Source organism: Cetorhinus maximus, chromosome 1 (genome assembly GCF_964194155.1).
Source record: "Cetorhinus maximus chromosome 1, sCetMax3.hap1.1, whole genome shotgun sequence".
Lineage (NCBI taxonomy): Eukaryota > Metazoa > Chordata > Chondrichthyes > Lamniformes > Cetorhinidae > Cetorhinus > Cetorhinus maximus.
Window position 1 is genome coordinate 229,461,672 of NC_135879.1, and position 10,163 is coordinate 229,471,834.

Here is a 10,163-nt window from a genome sequence, read left to right on the forward strand (position 1 = left end):
ATGGGGATTGTTCGGGCCTCTGTTCACAAAGAAGCTAAAGGCCTTCAGACCATCCTGGTGGGGGATGGAGGTGTAGAGGGCTTGGACGTCCATGGTGAAGAAGAAGCGGTTGGGGCCAGGAATTTGGTTCAAAGTGGGAATTCTCCATAGAGGGAAAGAGGTGTGTTAGTTAAGGTTTACAGCAAGAAGTAAAGTGTGCTGAGTGAGAGATCGATGAAGGATGGAGAGGAGGTAATTTTATCTGTATTGTAATGTTTACTCACAGTGCCGAAACCTATTGGGAGGTATAGAACTTATTGATTATAATTAATTAATTAGCAATTATTAATTAATTAACATATATTGGAAATGGCGGGGCAGGTGATGTGCTGCGATTGCAGGATGTGAGAGCTTTTGGATACTGGTGTGATCCAGAGCAAACACGTCTGCAGTAAGTGTTTGCGGCTAAGGAACTTCTGCTCCGAGTTATTGACCTGGAGCTGCAGCTTGGCCTTTTTTTATCATTTAATGGATGTGGGCTTCACTGGCTGGGCCAGCATTTATTGCCCATCCCTAGTTGCCCTTGAGAAGGTGGTGGTGAGCTGCCTTCTTGAACCGCTGCAGACCATATGGCGTAGGTACACCCACAGTGCTGTTAGGGAGGGAGTTCTAGGATTTTGACCCAGTGACAGTGAAGGAACGGCGATATATTTCCAAGTCAGTGTGGTGGGTGACTTGGAGGAGACCTTCCAGGTGGTGGTGTTCCCATGTGTCTGCTGCCCTTGTCCTTCTAGATGGTAATGGTCATGGTTTTGGAAGGTGCTATCGAAGGAGCCTTGGTGACTTCCTGCAGTGCATCTTGTAGATGGTACACACTGCTGCTACTGTGCATCGGCGGTATAGGGAATGAATGTTTGTGGATGTGGTGCCAATCAAGCGGGCTGCTTTGTGGTGGGAGCTGCATTCATCCATGCAAGTGGAGAGTATTCCATCAAACAAGTCAGGAGTGAGTAACAGCAAGTAACATCCCAGAAACAGCTATAAATCAGGAAGCAGAAGGAAGGGACCAACCCAGGAAAATTACAATCACCAGAGAAGTGGTATTGAGTAAATTGTTGGAACTGTGGGCTGACAAGTGCCTGGGTCGTGTTGGGCTTCATCCTAGGGGTCTTAAAAGAAGTGTCTAGTGATATTTGATGCATTGGTTTTAATTTTGCAAAACTCCCTAGATTTGGGGAAGGTCCCATTATATTGGGAGATAGAAAAAAGGGATGGAAACAGAAAGCAGGAAATCACAGGCCAGTTAGCTTAACATTTGACATAGGGAAAATGTTAGAAACTATTAGTAAAGAAGCTACAGCAGGGCACTTGGATAAGTTCAAGTTAATCAGACAGAGTCAACATGGTTTTGTGAAAGGGAAATCATGTTTAAGCAACTTATTGGAATTCTTTGAGGAAGTAGCATGTGCTGTAGATTAAAGGGAACTGTACTGTACTTAGGTTTCCAGAAGGCATTTGATAAAGTGCCACACCAAAGGTTATTGCATAAAATAAAAGCTCATGGTGTAGGGGAGTAGTAATTGTAAGTTAAACCATTTCTTACTGTTATGGGGATCATGTGACTGTACAGATGAATCATCCCTATGCACGGGGAATCTTAGAGGTGGAGTTTTCTAGCCTTGGTCTGGGGAACAAGCACGTAGCTCCATCAGGAGTCTGTAAATAAAGTTTACTGTTTCTTATAAGAAACTAGTTCTGCATTCCAAGTTTATTACAATTGGCTATGATGATAAATAGCACCAACTCATGACCCTGAGTATCCCGATATTTTAAGGGAAGAAAGAAAAGAAGTATACTCACTAGCAATGCCTCTATTTGGCAGAATTGATCCATGCGACTCACCCGTCGAGGACTGGAGTCAGTATATTGAGCGATTAGGTTCCTACTTTGTAGCTAACAAAATAACGGTGGAGGAGAAAAAGAAGGCAATTCTCCTAAGTGTCTATGGCAGCAACACATTTAACCTAATCTGTGGCTTGACAGCTCCGAACGCGCCAAATTCCAGATCCTTCACCGAGCTAGTCGACCTCGTCAAAGGACATTTTCAGCCTAAACCCTTGATGATCATGCAAGGATTCAAGTTTAAGCCTCGAATAAGGGCCCTTCATGAGTCGATCACAATGTACATCGCCAAGTTAAAAAAGTTAATGGAGCACTGTGACTTTGGTGATGCTTTAAATGACATGTTGCAAGATTGTTTAGTTTGCAGCATAAATGACGACGCCATTCAGCACCATTTGCTTGCAGAAGTTGCGATAGACCTGAAGTGCTCCATGGAGATAGTGCTGGCAATGGGGAGTGCTGAGAGGGATTTGCAGGCTTTGCAGAGTGTGCAACATGGCACCGTTCTGCAGTTAGGGCAGGAACCTGCCACCGGGCGTGGCGTGAAGATCAGGGAGGCTACCGCGAAGCGGGACAATGTCCCTACATGTAGATAAACAAAAAGAAACACTGGAAGCAGCTCACCAGTAACCCAGAAGTTAAAGTGTGACCATTGCGGGGGAAATCATGCACCCGAGGTCTGTAGAATTAAAGAGGCAGGATGCCAAAAATGCCACAAAAAGGACATGTTGTTAAACAGCGCAGAACTCGATCAAGGCAGCCATTCATGCAGCAGATCAAGTTAAATGAAGTGCACAATATAGACGAGGCAGACATTACAGAGGCTGATATTTGAGGCTGACATTTATCCCTACATATTCTGAAGGCCAGGAAAACTGAACCAACCACTGTTACACTTCAAGTAAATGGAAAGTCTTTGCCCATGGAGGTGGACACAGGGGCATCGACCACAGTGGTGGGAGAACGCGCCTTTAAATATCTCAGAGAAGGTGCCCAGCCATTGAGTTTGGAGAAAACCGTTGCTGAGTTAAAAACATATACAGGAGAAGCAATACAGGTGAAAGGCAGCACCTCTGTACCTGTATCGTACAAACAACAGGCAGCTCAGCTGTCAATAATTGTTGTAACAGGAGAAGGACCTAGCCTCTGGGCTGTGATTGGTTGAAGGAAATCAAACTAAACTGGACAGAAATTTTTCAGGTCGGGACAGGAAGAAATCCTGAGTTGACGGGGGAATGTGATGGAGTCTTTTGGAATGAGATAGAAGAACCGAAGGACCTTCGCAGGAAGCAAGGATTCCTCAGTTTAGGGCTGGTCCCGTGGGAAAATCATGAAGAGAAGCTAAACGAATACAGTGCCACTCTGAACCAACGGAAGAAAGAGTTGGCAGAAAAAAAACCCAACAATGTTCAATGTTCCAAGAGGAAGCCAAAAGATACAAAAGAGAGACAGAAGAACTGAGGAATCAGTTGATGGAGACAAAAGAGGCATTGGAAAGAAAAGTCATGGAGCTTTCCAAAATGCGAATGGGTAGCTCAACCCCCGAACTGAACCAGGTTAAAATTTCACCAGAGAGAAATTTGGCCGACTGTGAAATCAGAGTGAAGGATGAGACAAAACCCTGTGGCAAACACAAGAAGAAGAAACAGAAATCAAACCTGAAAAGCCAATAGGATCTGTATCCAGAACCCTTTCAGCCAAGAAAGGTTACTTTCAAATTGAAAAAGAGGGTTTATCTATTGTATTTGGAGTAAAAGAATTCCATCAATATTTGCATGGTTGACACTTCACCATAGTGTCAGATCACAAACTACTGTTAGGGTTGTTTACTGAAGATAAGCAATCCCACTGATAGCCTCCGCTAGAGTTCAAAGATGGGCTTTAAGTTTGTTGGCATTGGAGTATATTTTTATGCACCGTCCGTGTGTGCATATAGCAAATACAGACACCCTCAGTCATCTCCCTTTGCCAGATAGTATTACACATGTTCCAATAACTCAAGAGGTAGTGCTTGTGTTGAATTTCCTGAATTCCTCTCCATTCTGTGTGAGACAGATAAAGAATTGGACAAATTGAGATCTAATTTTAGCAAGAGTCTGTGAACAGGTTTTGCAAGGATGGTCAAATGCACAAGTTCCTGAAGAATTAAAACCATTCTTTGTATGTAGATCTGAACTGAGTTGTCAAGATGGTATCTTGTTATGGGGAGCAAGAATTGTTATCACTGTGCAAGGAAGAGAACCATTATTAGAAGAACCCTGCTATTTCAAAAATGAAGATGCTAGCACGAAATTATACCTGGTGGCCAGGTATGGACAATGATATACAAAAATGGTGAAACACTGTCTCCATTGCCAGCAACAGCAGAAGTTACCCATTTCAGCTCCACAGCATCCGTGGGAGTGACCTGGTCAACCCTGGATTAGACTACATGTAGACTATGTAAATCCATTTCTAGGCACCATGTTTCTTATGATTATCGACGCACAGTCAAAATGGATGGATGTGTTTGAAGTGAGATCACCTACATTGTCTACAACCATTGAAAAACTGCACCAGAGTTTCAGTGTTCATGGTTTACCTGAAGTTATTGTGTCAGACAATGGTACTGCTTTCACTAGCACTGAATTCCAAAGATTTGTGAACCAAAATGGGCTTAAACACGTCAGAACAGCATCGTATCATCCCTCATCCAATTGGTTAGCAGAAAGAGCAGCACAAACCTTTAAAACAGGCATGGAGAAACTATTGGAGGTAATGTTATAAATATGAATATCAAGATTTCTGTTCAGCTATTGCACAACTGCTCATGCGACCACTGGTTTAACATCTTCAGAACTGTTAATGAAGCACCGACTTTGTACAAAATTGAGTCTAGTATTCCCCAATTTTGAGGGGAATGTGTAGTGACTACAGTAGTCAGAAAGTGAACCATGATGTTCACAGTAAAGGTCGACAGTTTACTGTGGGGGAGAGAGATTTTGTATGAAATTTTGCAACTGGACCGAGATAGCTCCCTGGTACAATCACCTCTCAAACAGGACCTTTATCTTCTGAAGCAGGGGTGGAAAACTGGATTGTGAAGAAACACGTGGATCATCTCACAAGTCGAGAAACCCTCCAACAACCAATTAATCATCTGGACTCGGGAAGTTGAAACTTCGACCCCTGAGGTGCCAGATCGACAAAGAATAGACATACCTGATGTCTCTGTTGAAGTAAATAATTTTGAACTGCCGTTGTCTAGGGATGTCCCTGAAGCTGCAGTTCCTGGGCATGTCGATCCAATGGAAGAACCTCCAGTTGTATATTTGCATTGCTCGACCCGAATCCGGGAAAACTCCTCAAAGACTAAATTTATAATGGCATGAGCTGTATGTAATTGTATATAATATGGGCTAAGATGTTTTTTTTAAATAAGAGGGTAAAATAAAATTAAAGGGGGAGGAATATAGTAATTGTAATTTAAACCATTTCTTACTGTTATGGGATCATATGACTGTACAGACACCAGTCCTAAGTGCAGGGAATTTTAGGGGTGGAGCCTTCTAGCCTTGCTCTGGGGAACATATCATGTAGCCTCATCTGGAGTCTGTAAATAAAGTTTACTGTTTCTTACAAGAAACCAGCCCTGCATTCCGAGTTTATTACAAGGGGTTAACATATTGGCATGGATAGAAGGTTGGCTGGCTAACAGGAAGCAGAGAGTAGGCATAAATGGGTCTTTTTCAGGTTGGTGGGATGTAATTAGTGGAGTGCCACAGGGATGAGTGCTGGGGCCTCAACTGTTTACAATTTATATAAATGACTTGGATGAAGGGATGGATGGGATGGTTGCCAAATTTGCTGAAAGTATGTTGTGAAGAGGACCAAAGGAGGCTACAAAAAGATATAGATAGGTTGAGTGAGTGGGCAAAGACCTGGCAAATGGAGTATAATTTGGGAAGGACGAATAAAAGAGAAGCATATTATCTTAATGGTGAGAGATTGCAGAGCTCTGAAATGCAGAGGGATCTGGGTGTCTTAGTGCATGAAGCAAAAAAGGCTAGGATGCAGGTACAGCAAGTAATTAGGAAAGCTAATAGAATGTTATCATTTATTGCGAGGGGAATTGAATACAAAAGTAGGGAGCTTATGCTTCAGTTATACAGAGCACTAGTGAGACGACATCTGGAGTACGGTATACAGTATTGGTCATCTTATTTAAGGAAGGATGTAAATGTGTTGGAAACAATTCAGAGAAGGTACACCAGACAAAAACCTGGAATGGGCGGGTTGTCTTATGAGGAAAGGTTGGACAGGCAAGGCTTGTATCCACTTGAGTTTAGAAGATTAAGAGGTGACTTGATTGAAACATATAAGATCCTGAGAGGTCTTAGCAGGGTGGATGTAGGGAGGATGTTTCCTCTTGTGGGGGAATCTAAAACTAGGGGTCACTGTTTAAAAATAAGGAGGCGCCCATTTAAGAGGAAGATGAGGCAAAATGTTTTCTCTCAGAGGGTCATGAGCCTTTGGAACTCTCTTCCCGAAGAGGCAGTGGAAGCAAAGTCTTTGAATATTTTTAAGGCAGAGGTGGATAGATTCTTGGTAACAAGGGGGTGATAGGTTATCGGGGGTTGGTGAGATGCAGGTTTGAGGTTACTATCAGATCAGCCATGATCTTATTACATGGCAGAGCAGATTCGAGGGGCTAATTGTTCGCATGCTCTTCTGTTCGTATGAAAAGCAAGTGGAATGTTGGCCTTTATTGGAAGGGGATTGAAGTGCAAGAATAAAGAATTCTTGCTACAATTGAACAAGGCTTTGGTGTGCAATTTTGTTTTGCATATTTAAGGAGGCAATGCAGTGAAAGTTTACTAGTTAGGTCCCTAGGATGAGAGGGTTGTTTTGTTTTGTGAGGCTGAGTGAATTATATTCTCATCTTCTGTATATTATACTGTCTAAAGTTTGAAGAATGAGAGTTGATTTCATTGAAACATTCAAGATTATGGCCTGAGTTTTCATGGAGATGGAAGGGTTCTACACCTTAGCCAAAATGTCGCCAGAGCTCGTAATCCAGAAGTCCTGCCTCTGAACCCAGCACCCTCAATTTTTGCTGGGCTGGGGTAATGTGGGCAGGAGGTATTTCATGCATCTGCAGTTCACAGACATAGCAGCACATTCAAAAGTGCAGCTGCCTTCAGACAGAAGCAATTGCCAAAACACAACTTGTGGGCTTTAAGCATTTGAGGAAAAAGACTAAACCTCTCTTTGGAGAGGCAATGTAACCTTTTGGAGGAGTCTGGGTACCCCTTTTGGAATGTTGGCAGTAGACATTAATTTTCATAGAAAGTGGATAAGGTCTGTGGCTGTCAAGCTGCCAAGTCATTTAAATCCTATATTTTGAAAAAAAAAAGCAGCCTGCAGTTGATAAAACAAATTAGTGCTTGAAATTTCAAAGATGATTGTTGACATAAATCTGTGGGTTATTATTAAGGGATTAGTGCTACTTGACTACTTCTGCAATCTATTATTATCACAGTAAGGAAGGCTCATAGGTTTGCTGCTCCAAGTGGCATTAAAGAGATTAGCTGTCCTTGATGTAGGGCTATGAATATAAATGTTTGTTTTTATGAGGGATTAAGTACTTGAAGGATGTTTGTTTTAATAGGGTTTAAGTACTGGAAGGGATTTAAAAGTATTGAACAGGCATTTATCAATTAGAATTTTTAAATATACACTGAAGTCTATAATAGATACTTGGAAGTGTATTTTATTTTATCTCAGCATGGCTCCTGAGGCTTGCACATGGTGGATACTGGGTGAGTTGGCATGAAGGTTTTAAGAGCAAAGGGTTGACATGAGCTGGCACTATGTTGGCATAAGGGCTATAAAGCACCATGGGGTGGGTAAAAGGGTATAGGTTGGCATGGAATGTATGAGGGGCCATTGGGTCTAGCTAGAGGTGCATAGATGGGTATGAGGGGCCATGAGGGGTGAGTAGACGGACATGGGTTCATGTGAAGTGTATGAAGTGCCATGGGGGAGGGTGGGGGGGCATGAGGTGGCATGAGTTGATGTGGATGGGGCATGAGGAGTGAGGAGGTGTCAGGAATGAGGGCTTGAGGGTTATAATTTGTTTTACAACCGGACAATGTCCTAGGGCACCAAGGCAAGCCTTTAAACAGCTGGCACCCATCACCATCTATGGCTGTCTCCCCACTCTTTCTGGGGGGCGGAGACTCGACTCCAGTTAACACTTGTTAGCTCCAGAATGAAAATTCGACTGTTTAGGATGTTTACCACAAGTCGGATTTGCGGAGTCAGGAATTTTCCCAACGCTGCGCTCCCAACTCGTGAGCGGGAATTCAGCCCTGTGAAGGGGCTTGATAGGGTAGATACTGAAAGGGTGTATCCCCTGGCTGGGGAACATAGAAAAAGGGGGCACAGTTTCAAGATAAGGGACCAATCCTTTAGGACTGAGCTGAGGAGAAATTTCTTCACTCAAAGTATTATGAATCTTTGGAATTCTCTATCCCAGAGCGTTGTGGATGCTCCATCGCTGAATATATTAAATGCTGAGAGAGGGAGGTTCTTGTTCTCTCAGGAAATGAAGAGATATGGGGAGGGGGTGGGAAAGTGATGTTGAAGCCCAAGATCAGCTATGATCATTTTGAATGGCAGAGAAGGCTGGAGTATGGTCTTCTCCTGCTCTTATTTCTTATGTACTTTTTGCTATTTGATTGCCTTTGAGGACCAGAGACCAAAAATCACCTCAATCAAGCCCCATCAGAATGTCCTAAATACCCTGAAATGATCAAGGGTCTTTAAAATTCAGTTTTGTCTCACCCAGGAGATGACATGGGGTGGGGACAGTCTTAGTCACAACAAGTGTGTATGGGTGAGACACAATATGCTAGCTAGTCTTTTCTTCGTCCACAATTTTCATAAGTTCCTTTTTATTTATTATTCTTTCATGGGATATGGATATTGCTGGCTAGGCCAGCATTTATTGCCAATCTCCAGTTGCCCTTGAGAAGGTGGTGGTGACCTGCCTTCTTGAACCACTGCAGTCCATGTGGTGCAGGTACACCCACAGTGCTGTTAGGAAGACAATTCCAGGATTTTGACCCAGTGACAGTGAAGGAACGGCGATATATTTCCAAGTCAGGATGGTGTGTGGCTTGCAGGGAAATTTGCAGGTAGTGGTGTTCCCATGCATCTGCTGCCCTTGTCCTTTTAGGTGGCAGAGGTTGTGGGTTTGCAAAGCGCTGTCTAAGAAGGTTTGGTCAGTTGCTGCAGTGCATCTCGTAGATTGTACACACTGCTGTCACTGTACATTGGTGGTGGAGGGAGTGACTGTTTTTGGAAGGGGTGCCAATCAAGCGAGCTTCTCTATCCTGGATGCTGTTGAGTTTCTTGAGTGTTGTTAGAGTTGCACTTATCCAGGCAAGTGGAGAGTATTCCATCACACTCCTGACTTGTGTCTTGTAGATGATAGACAGGCTTTTGGGAGTCAGGAGGGGATTTACTCGCCGCAGAATTCCCAGCTTCTGACCTTCTTTTGTAGCCTTAGTATTTATATGGCTGCTCCAGTTTCTAGTCAATGGTAACCCCACGGATGTTGATAACGTAATCAGTCAAATATTGACACCGAACTACGTAAAGGGATATTAGGACAGGCGAGCAAATGCTGGGTCAAAAGCTAGGTTTCAAGGAGCGAGCTAATGGAGGAGAAGGAGTGGGGTCGAGAGGAGGCAGGATTTAGGGAGGGAGTTCCAGAGCTCAGGGCCCAGACAGGTGAAAGCACTGCCACCAATGGCGTAGTGATGAAAATCAGCGATGTGCAAGGGGAGCAGTATTGGACAATGGCAGAGGACTTGGAGGAATTTACCAAGTTAGGGAGGGGCGAGGCCTATGAAGGATTTAAACTTGCAGATGAGAATTTTAAAATCAAGAGGTTTGAGGATTGACTACCAATGAAGGTCAGTATACATAGGCGTGATGGGTACCATAAACCAGGGAGCTTGCTATTATGCATCAACATTGTATATTGTATATTGTAGCCAAAGCCAAACCAATTTCCTAGGAAAAATGGACAATAACAGAAAAGCAATCTTCAAAACACTGATAAAAAACCCAAATCTCCCATGAAGTGCAAAAGGAATTTAACTTACTCAGTAAACTAGTGGCCCCGGTCACAATTCACTCATTTTGTAGTCATGAAGTTCTTCCAGCTGACTAGAGGAAGGGGGATGTCATTCTGTCTCTCTAACATACAGAGAGCACCATTTAAAATGTGA